Genomic DNA, 11343 nt, shown 5'->3' with positions numbered 1-11343 from the left:
TGTGTGTGTGTGTGTAGGGGTTTTCAACAGTCTCAATTTCGCTAAACTAGAGCTTCTACTAAATCTTCATTTGCCGTGGGTACATTTTATTACCTCGTTTAAAAATTAGGTAAATTGGTAAGCCTGGCACAAAGGATACAAGAGTGAACTGATTATAATCCTTATTCTCCAAAGGCTGGTGGAGATGAAAAACACCAAGGGCGGGGGGCGATTATCAAAGGCACGATGATGGCATAAGAAGAGAAAATGCTTAGTTTTCTAAATCTAGAGCTTTCGATTAAGGCTTGAGACAGAAGATGATTTTGTAGCTGAATCCTAAAAACCAGAGAAGTTGCTTAGGACAAGAGGGAAAATTACTAATTCACTAATTGCTTAGTAATATGAAAGTCTTAGGAACCTTGGGAGAAAGTTGACTGAATGAATCACTTTGGAGTTTATAGCAGTGACGGACAGCATGCAAAATTAGTTGAAAATGTAGTCTGTTTAGGAAATAGATTATATTTCAGAAGCAGGATATATTTAGGAAGTAGACTAGAGGAAAGATAAGAATGATTCATTGGGCAAGATATTCTAAAAGGTACCCTTGTTCAAGAAGCAGGGGTGATTCTTTAAAAAAAGAAAAGAAATTAGCCTGGCCGGCATGGCTCAGTGGTTGAGCATTGACCTGTGATCCAGGAGATCAGGGTTCAATTCCCAGTCAGGGCACATGCCCAGGGTTTGGGCTCTATCCTGGGTGGGGGGTATGCAGGAGGCAGCCAATCAATGACTCTCATCATTGATGTTTCTATCTCTCCCTCTCCCTTACTCTCTCTGAAATCAATAAAAACACATTTTTTAAAAATGAAATTAGTTAATATGAATTCAAATAATTTTAGCTGTTCATAAAGCACATCAGATAAATATCACCAGGGACAGACCTGTGACCCAACAAAGTTAGGTTTATTAGCTTGCTGCAGCAAAGGACGCCTTGCAGCCGAGGAATTGTGGGCATGTCTCCAAAAAGGGAGGAAATGGGGGTCATTATAATATTAGGGGAAGGGAAGAGTTTAGGTAGAATCTAAATAAAACAGTGCATAATAGACTCAGAGCAAATCAGATCTGTATGTAAATGGTTTTATATCAGACCTTAGTTAACAAGCAGACTCAGGGTTCTGTTGCCTTGGACATATAAATTTAAGATTGATGTAGAACATTGTGTTCCAGAGTCCCTTATCTGAACCCATGCAGTGTAAATTGAGGCTGCTTCTCTAAGTCAAAGTGACTTGGATAGTTTATATCCCCCACGCAAGAAAGGAATGCTCTGTTCTCACTAATATGAGTTCCAAACAACCAAGTTCTGACAACCTAGGATTTTAGAGAACAAGGTTCCTCACCATTAGCTCCTTTGAAAATTAACCGAAGCAATTTTTCTGGTTCACACTTTATAATACTGAATAATTAAGAAAAATATTATTTTATTGGGAGATCTCCGGGAGCTCTGATTTTTATAGTTTCACCTATTGAGAATAGGGAGGAGAGGGCCATATGGAATTAGAGAGTCTAGAAAGTCTCCTGGAGAGATGTTGTGTTAGCCTCCAACACTGTCCCAATAATCCTTGCTTCCCTGCATTCATGCTATTGGGTAATCTCTCTCACATCAGAGCTGGCCTGTGAGACCCAGAGAACAGTGTGTGACTTCTGAGACCAGATTATAAAAAGCCTTGTGGCTCCCACGTTGGTCTCTTGGGTTGCTTGTTCTTGGGGAAACCAGCTGCTGCAGAAAACACTCAAACAGCCTGGAGTAGAATTGTGGACTCCCCCGCAAGAGCCAGCACCAGCTTGCCAGCCTTGGAAGCAGCTCTCCCATCCCCAGGCAAGCCTCAGACTGCAGCCTCAGGAGCAGCCCTGAGCCGGCTCAGCCAAGATGCTCCTAAATTCCTGACTCACAGAAACTGTGGGAGATAATAAATGTTGATTATTGTTTTAAGCCACTAAATTTGGGGGTAATTTTTTTATGCAGCTGATGTGATTTGGGCCATGCCTTGGAAGATAGGGGCTTTAGATATAATAAGAGCAAAGATATGGCATGGATGGTGGTTCAAGGAAGGGAGTGAAATGGGAGAAAAGGTTGAAATGTTTAACAGAGGTCAATATTGATGTTACATTACTGAAATTGATAACTCTACTCTGATTATATTAGAGGATATCCATATTCTAAGAAATACACACTGAATTTTTAGGAGTAAAGTGCCATAATTTGGGAGTAAAAGGCCTTTAAATGGTTCAGGGAAAAACACACATATATACAAAAAGAGATAACACACACACAAATGATAAAGCAAAGGTTAAATATCTACAATAGATAAATCTGGATAAAGGGTGTGAGTGTTTGTGCTATTTCAATTTTTGCAACTTTCTGCAAGTTTGAAATTCTTTCAAAATAGTTTTTTAAGAAGAGAAAAATTAAAGATTAATTCAGTAATATCCATGGCAACCTTTTTCGTAGCAGCCCCAAACTGGATACCCCATTGTCCACCAAGAGAGTGAGTAAACAGGTTGTGGTATATCCGTACAATGAAATACTACTCAGCAACAAAAAGGAAGAACTATTGATAATTACAGCAATATGGATGAATCTCAAAAACATTGAGTGAAAGATATGTGTGTGCATGCACACACATGCATACACACACAAACATACTTGATTAGATGAAGGACAAGAACAGGCAAAATAAATTTATAATAGAAATCAAGAAGTGATTGCATTTGAAAGTGAGGTAACATTGGCTGGAAGATTGCATGAGGTAACTTTAGGGGGTGACAAAAATATTCTATATTTTGTTTGGGTGTTGGTTTCATAAGTATGTACTAATGTCAAAACTCATCAGACTGAACACTTAAGGTCTGTGCTTCTTATTTTTTTTTAGGGAATGAACATTATAAATCCAACCTGATGATTGAATGAATGAATAAACAAACAGGCTAATTATTTGTTTAAAAGAGAAATTTCTTAAGGTAAATTCAGGTTGAAAGAGAAGTTGCACCACTTAAACATTCCTATAATTTGTTCCATTGTTAATACTATTGAGGAAGACCCAGGTGAAAGGGAAATCATTTATTTTAAGAAGACCTAAAATATCTGAAAACATGGAAGGGAATTCATTTATCTTAACCTTCCCCCAAACAACCTTTAGAATATTTAGAATGCCTGTGAGATGTACAGTTAATTTCAAATCATAACTAACCAGTTTGTAATCCAGAAAGATGCATATTTTGCTGCACTGCCTGGAAGGACTTCTAAATTTTGTTGCTCTGGGTTTTGCTTCATACATGTAAGGAGTGGCACATCTTCATAGAATTGGGGCCTGTTTGGGTACCATTCTTGCTGGGCATGTTGTCCTGGTCTGCCCGTGCTGGGCACCAACCAGAGCTGTGACTATGCACCTTAGCAAGTTCCACCCAGTTCAGGCATTTACCTTTAACAATACATGGGCTTCATTTTATTTAAATGATGAAAGGATTAGTTCAGAAAAAACTAAATTCCACTATGGAAATCATGTAAGTTTAAATATCTGCGCAATATTGCAAATACTCGTGGCTATAATCATAGTGTAGTTTTAGAGCTACAACAGCTACTCTAAATACTGGCAAAGCTTCAGCCAGGAGGTAGGAGGGTGATGTCCTGTCCCGGTCCTGTGGCAGCTGTGTCTTTGGTCAGGCTGGCACTGTGAGTTCTTTCCCCGCCTCTTTGGCTTCAGAATGCCACACAGGTCCAGTCCTGGGGTCACTTCATGGCTAGTATATAAATTCTAGAATTTCTTATTCTTTTCTGTTCTTCTAAGTTCTGTTTCAAGGGCACAGATCTTAGCAATGATTATTTTATTGGTCTAGAATGTTGTGCTTCTAATTGCTACTCCGCAACTCTTTGCAAAGCAGGGATATCTCATCATTGATGTTTCTATCTCTCTCTCTCCCTTCCTGTCTCTGAAACCAATAAAGATATATTTTAAAAAAGAAAGAAGGAAAGAAAGGAAGGGAGGAAGGGAGGGAAGGAAGGAAGGAAGGAAGGAAGGAAGGAAGGAAGGAAGGAAGGAAGGAAGGAAGGAAGGAAGGAAGGAAGGAAGGAAGGAAGGAAGGAAAGAGAAAGAAAGAAAGAAAGAAAGAAAGAAAGAAAGAAAGAAAGAAAGAAAGAAAGAAAGAAAGAAAGAAAGAAAGAAAGAAAGAAAGAAAGAAAGAAAGAAAGAAAGAAAGAAAGAAAGAAAGAAAGAAAGAAAGAAAGAAAGAAAGAAAGAAAGAAAGAAAGAAAGAAAGAAAGAAAGAAAGAAAGAAAGAAAGAAAGAAAGAAAAAATCCTTGCTAATACCTTGTGTCTGAGCTTCTCTACAAATCCCTACTAAACCCTGCTGCAGCCAGAGGGGGAAGAAATAAAAGTCCTCTGCATTGAGACCCTCCCTCAACACACAAATGCCTCTTGATCTACAGTTATAGCAGCTGAGGTCAAAGCAGACTTACTACCTCATGGGTGTTTTATAAGGTTTTCATCTCACATGCACCCATATTTGGGTTGCAGGTTGATCTGAGTACATACCTTTGGGGAAAAAAACACACCAGGAATTAGAAAGAACAGTGGACTGGGAGTCTTGAGTCTGAGCTCCACCTCAAGTTGTGTCATAAATAACTGTGTGACCTCGATATCTGATTCTCCACATTCTTATATGTGAAATAAAAGGTCAATACTGGTTACTTATGAGAATGCGGCTTGGAACCATTAGCTGTGGGGGGAGACATTCAGATTTAAAGATCTGACACTGGGACAGACAAAGACATATCAATGGAGGTCAAAAGAATCACAGAGGGAGATAAGCTCTTTCATACTGACACATGCAAACAAGTGAGAGAGAACTGTTTTTCATATTATACCTTTTTTACCATTAAACAAAACTGTATATATGTATTACTTTAACACATTTTTAAAATACCAAAAATTTCCAAATAGAAAAGTTTTGGACAAGTTGGTTACTAAACCCCTTAATACTTAAAAATATTTATTATTGAAAATGTTGCCTTATGTGTTGGGCAGGGGGAAGGAGTTCACTGCAAAGGGGCTGTGGTGGTGAACACATGACCCTATGCATTTAATAAAACCCGCTAGACTGTATACCACAGAGAGCAAACTTGACTGCAGGCAACTTTAAAGAAAGAAATCAGGGAATCCCAAGTTGGAACGTAGCCTGCCTATGACAAATGCATCTAACTGTATGAAAAATGCCTCACAAAACTGCACGGGAATAGGGGAAAGAGCTGGCCTAGGCAGTCTGGGAAAACAGTGCTTTACTGTAAACTGTAACACCAAAGACAAAAAGACCTGAGAAAAACACTGCACTCTACTAGGTAATTGTTTCACACAAGAGTACAGGTTAGCAAGTCTGATACTGCTTTATAAATATACTGGGGTTGAACAAATAAGTACATAAATTGTAGATAACAGAAGTAATGTTTCTCACTGTCAGAGACAGTAAGTTAACAAATAAGCAAATGAATCCTGTGCAGTTGGAATAGTCAAAGATATCAGTATGAACTCATGTAGGCAGAGAGCTAGATAGGCAGACAGGCAGGCACAGAGACAGATAAATGATACAGAAATTTAAAAAGCTCTTATTGGACAAACTTGGAACAATTTGAGCAACAAAATTAATGACAACAGCATTCGATTATAACCCAAAGAATAAAATAAGTATCTATTAGTTCATATTGATATAAATAAATGATCGAGTAAATAAATGGGGCAGAAGGAAAAACTCCTCCTTACAGAAAAATTGCAAAACTTCAAATAATAAATGTAGATGGAATAAGGGCAATAGAAAAACCACCGTTTGAACTCCACAGTAATAACTACTGTGGGCAAGATTTGAGGATGAATGCTGAAACTAGTGGTGAAACTTTAAAGAGAAACAGAATAGATACATAACCTCAAACTATCTCTCCCAAAATATTTGTTAAATGCTTTGGTGGTTTAAAAAAAAAAAAAAAAAAGTCCGCAAATTCTTTATTACTGCTCACTTCAGGAGGTGTAATTTATTTCCCTAGCCCTTGAGTGCTATTAACTGAATTTAGTAACTGCTTCTAGTGAATAGAGTATAAAAGGAGAAAAAAATACTAATTTTACAGTTGAGAAAGCTGACAGCGCCTTAATCAAGTGATCAAGTTCACCATCTCCAGTAATAAGTCCACTGGTACATGTTGATCCCGTGTTTCCCTGATTTGATGCAATGAGAAGGGCACTTTATCTCTGTGGTATTCTAAAAAATCCATATCCCCATTCTCATTGTGAGAAAACATCAGACAAACCCAAACTGAGGGACATTCTGCAGAATGTCTGGCAGTGCTCTTCAAAAGTGTCCAGTTAATGAAAAACAAGGGAAGACAGAGTGCATTGCAGGTTGGAGGAGACTAAGAACATGTGATGACTAGATGCAGTGTGGCGTCTTACTAAACCCCGAAGCAGAAAAAGAGCTTAAGTGGAAAATCTGGTGAAATTAAAATAAAGTCTGTCATTTAGTTAATAATGCTGTAGCAATATCCATTGTTTAGGTCTGATGAATGTAGTAGATAATGTAATAACATTAGGGGAAGCTGGGTGAAGGGTATACAAGAATTCTGTACTATCTTTGTAACTTTGTAATATCTTTGTAACTGATCTATAAATCTAAATTGTTTCAAAATAAAAAGTTTAGAAAAATGTTATAATGAAATGCATTTGGTGTCACAACAAAAATATACTTGTCCAATCAGTAGCCTTATTGTTGAATCCAGAAATCAACTAAGAAACTAGCATAAATAAATAAATCCTAAAAAAGATTTAAATATAAAGAAATATGGACAACTCCAGTCTTTTTTCTTGAAATACCAGCCAACAACGTCTCGGACCTATCAACAAGCCTGGGCCCATGTCTTGCACACCATGTAAGACTAGAACTCATTATTTTATCATTAGCTTGCTTTTCATACCTCTAAAGGAATCGCAGATCATCTCGTCCAAGGCTGGGGAACCACTGTGTTCCCATCCAGGCCCATAGACCATAAACACACACACATTAGCATTAGTACAAAGCAGCTTAATGCCAGTTCAGTTGTTAGTTTTTTGATAGAAATGTGTGACATTTTATTCATGTGATTTTAAAATTAAGAAGAGTTTACTTAAGCCCTGGCTGGGTGTCTCAGTTAGTTAAGGCATCATTCCATATACCAAAAGGTTTCGGGTTGGATTCCGGTCAGGGCACATACCTGGGTTGTGGGTTCGACTCCCCGTCGCGGTGTGTATAGGAGGCAACTGTTGATCCATGTTTCTCTCCCTTCTCTCTCTAAAAATCGTTTGTTTTTTTGTTGTTTTTCTTTTTTTAAAAAAACACCATATTCTTAGGTGAGGATTTAAAAAAACAAGAAGAGTTTACTTAACATTGTTTCATAAATATGAAAGACAACAACTATCCAATTAGGAAGTTTATGGAATGAAAGAACATGGAGCGAGGAAGGGAGCCGAGGAGGAGCCAGCTGACCCCCCAGGCGGGCTGGCGGCGTGGCTGACCCCCTCCCAGGGACCTGGGGAAGGAGGCCGAGTGGGGTGTTCAGGCGAGGCCGCGCTGAGTGACAAGCACCGGAGAGCACCTGCGGCCTGTGTCCTGGTGGAGTGCGAGCGTTCAAGTTCAGTAGCAAGATGTTGCTGTCGGGTCCCAGGGCTGAGAGTGGAAAAACAATCCCCTACCTACAGCCTGCATGTGCAGTGGCCTCTCTCACTTTATGCTCACACTAGCCCATCATTACCCTCCTTCTGTAACCGGGGAAACTAAAGCTAAGGGACGTTAAGGAACTAGCCTAAGTCACACAGCTGGTGACTGGGGAAGCCAGAATTGGAACCTCGGCCTCCATGACCTCCGAGCCTGAGCTGTTAACGACGACACAGAAAGAGTCCGAAGTTGAGCAGACACAGGAACCAAGGAGAGAAGGAAGGGATAGGCAGGGATCACGTGAGAGAGTTTAGCATTTGCAAGTCCCCGAGGTTCGCTTTTAATGGGCTGGGGTTGGCTTCCTGATTGAAAGAACATTGGCGCAAACGTGGGAATAACCTGGAGACAAAAATAAAGTGTTTTCTCTCTCTCCCTTTGTGTGTGTGTGTGTGTGTGAGAGAGAGAGAGAGAGAGAGAGATCTTAGACGACAGAGAAAGTGGAACTGGAGCCACCACACACAACCACGCACACCTACAGCAGCAGCTCTGTGTTCTCCAGACGCTTCCAGGGCCAACCCTCTGTCTGGGTGTCTCCCGTGCAGGCTGGAACCTGGCACAGGCAGGCCCAGTAAGATAGTGACTGGGAGCTTTTTCACTGCAAAGGAAATGGTTTATTGCCCTCACATCTACAAGCTGGTGATCCTGCGGTAAATTTGTCTCCTGAGAAGTCTTCCCTGACTCTCTATATTAGGTAGGGCCCCCTGTGTTGTGATAGCGCCCCACAGTTCTCCACAGCATGTTTTACCGTAAAGATTAACCATTTGAATGAATTTATCTCAATTCTGCCTTCCTCACTTCTACTTAAGGTCCCTAAATACCTGGATTTTTTTTCTTTTCTTTTTTAACATCTAACTCCAGTTTTCAAGACAATACTTAGCACATAATAATGCTCAATGTTTGTTGGATATCAGAGTGCCACACAAGCACGGGGCTGCTCCTTGTCTACCTGATCACTGCTGGAAGAGGCTAATCTGCTTGAACTTTGGTAATGTTACCGGGCAGAATTAGAGCCCAGCCCTGAACACCAGCCTAACAGGTTGGAGTTCCAACCACCCCCTCACCCTACTTTTTGCTAGGTCCCTTCTCTGGATCTCGACCCTATTTTCCTCTGAAAATGGGCTGGAGCATGCTGATCAGGACTGATGTCTCTGAAACTGGATCTTCATCTTGAAGACCACCCAGCTCAGAGTTTCTGGTTTGTCCTATGCCCCTGGTGTATAATTCATTCTGGGCCTTATCTCCACCTGATACCCATTTCCTTTGAGGGAGCTCCAGTTGCCTCACAGTCAGAGCACACTGATTATGAGTCACCTAGATGCCAACGAGCCAAAGGATTACACTACTCTGCTGGATATTGTCCATTTTAAACACTAGCAACAATGTTTTAGTTAATGGATTCTCTCTCCTTTTTTTGATAGATCTACAGTCTTCTATGAAGAGCATGGATTGTAGCTGATGTCTTAGGTTTCAGGTGAGATGATGGTGGAATCAGTATCATCCAAGGATGCTTGTACTAGCTGATGGGAACTTTTGTGTGTGTATCCTTTTTGCGAGAAATTAGCTTTTCATCTGAAAAAGAAAAAAGAATTGTAGTGGATACTAATGGGGGAAAAGGAAGGTTGACTGGAAGACAGAGTCAGATCCATTTACCATCTTTCCCCACTCTGCTCTGTGCCCCAAGATCCTGACCTGATCACCAGCATTAACGAGGTTGCCAGCTGGGCCTGGCCAGTGGGAAGCACTGGCAGGAGACTGGGAAATGGGGGACAGGGAAAGGCTGATGGATTTATTACCTTGATTGTCTCCTTGCTAGGTGACAGGCTGTGTGTTTCTATGCCAAAGGCCACAGTTCCTGCTGGAAAACTCTCTCCCCCTGGCTTAGGTAGGCTACAGCTCTCACTACAGCTCTCAGCAGTTTCAGCAATCCCGCCCACTGCCTCCCCTTCCCAGTTTAGAGATGTTAATGGCTTCCTGCCATAGTGGCCTTCTGCTACTCCACTGTCTCTTTTGGTTTCCCTATATCTTCTCACACCTTTGTAAATAGTAATTTTATTAAACTTTCTTTAAAACCCGTTTTTGAAGGTTCTATCCCTTTCCTGCCAGGCCTCTGCCTGGATTAAAAGGGGAGTGGGACAGCTTCAGGAAACAAAACAAATGGGTAATCTTGCTAGGGAGAATATTGGGACACAGATTACTCAAGGCATGGGATGGAAAAATTAAAAGCCATGTGCTGGAAGATCAAGCGGCCATGGCATTCAGTGGCTATGACGACGAAGGTGGGTACAAAAATTATGCTGTGTGGGATGGCCATGCCTCCTGACCCTGGAGAGCACATACAGAAAAAGGGGCAAATATTAAACATCGAATACCCAACTCAGGGCATGGGTGGATAATCAGAAAATAACTGTCACATTTTTAAAAGAATCCCTTGGATCCTATAGGCACAGAGCAGACCTGACTGAGAATTAAACACAGAGCCTGACTACAAAGGTTGCAGAGTTGCTGTGTCGGTTACATGCACAATACCGTTGAGTCTTTCGTGCTAAGTTAAGACATCAATAAGAAGGGAGTAAGAACCTAAGGTATGTGGTAAGAACGTTTCAGCAGAACAGAAGGTGCTGAGTACTTTGAGTCCCAAATCCTCCGAGCCTTCCTTGCCAGCAGGAGCATTACCGCCCCCTGTTCTGAGGATACCAGACTCTCCCTGAATAAAAACCTACCCATGGCTTCACTCTCCTGTTTAACTTTTCTGGCTGGTGGCAAAAACCAGTGAGATCTTAGAAGATGAGTGTGGATTTTTGCTTAATGAGGTGATTATGTCATTTGCAGCCTGGCATCTGGCATGCAGATACTGACTTAGAAAATGCTTTTATTCAGTTCTTGTTAGCAAAAGTAATTTAAAGTAGTTTAACTTTACAGGGAGAGGAGCACAGTATTTTTTATATTTTTTTTATTAAATTTTTTTTTCAATTACAGTTTACATTTAATATTATTTTGTATTAGTTTCAGGTGTACAGCATAGTGGTTGGACAACATATACTTTACAAAGCGTTCCCCTGTATACCATCATTTTTGTATTTCAGGGCTACGTTACTCTCCTGTTTCCTGTCGTATTAGAATCCACCAGGAAATTTTTTATCTTAGTATCTCATAGATTATCACACTGGTCCGTTATATTGAGAACATTAGGCTAATTGTACCCGGTGAGCAGGAAGAAGCAGTACCCTGGATTAATTAGAAAAACACATATATGCCAAAGGGCCAAAGATAAATTCTGAGAAAGTTCAGAGGTCTGGCACACTGTGGGTCCAGTGGTCTGAGGCATGTTAAGGCGTCGTCTGTAAAAGTTACAAACAAGTTACTATACCTAGCATCTGCCATCACAAAGAAAAGGCCTTTGGATTTGTAGGCAACCTATACCATGTATGAGCATGCTTCTCTAACCCTTTCAGCAAGTCACACCGAACACATGCAGGTTTGAATGGTGTCCTTTTGAGCAAGAAAAGAATCTGTCTTAAGCTCAGGCTTCAGGGCAAGTTGTCCTGCTTCTTGGGCCTTATGATTTTATAGGCCCAATGGTA

The sequence above is a fragment of the Miniopterus natalensis genome, chromosome 9, assembly GCF_054644295.1.
Source record: "Miniopterus natalensis isolate mMinNat1 chromosome 9, mMinNat1.hap1, whole genome shotgun sequence".
Classification (NCBI taxonomy): domain Eukaryota; kingdom Metazoa; phylum Chordata; class Mammalia; order Chiroptera; family Miniopteridae; genus Miniopterus; species Miniopterus natalensis.
The sequence above is the reverse complement of the archived record's forward strand: the minus strand, read 5'-3'. Positions refer to the sequence as shown.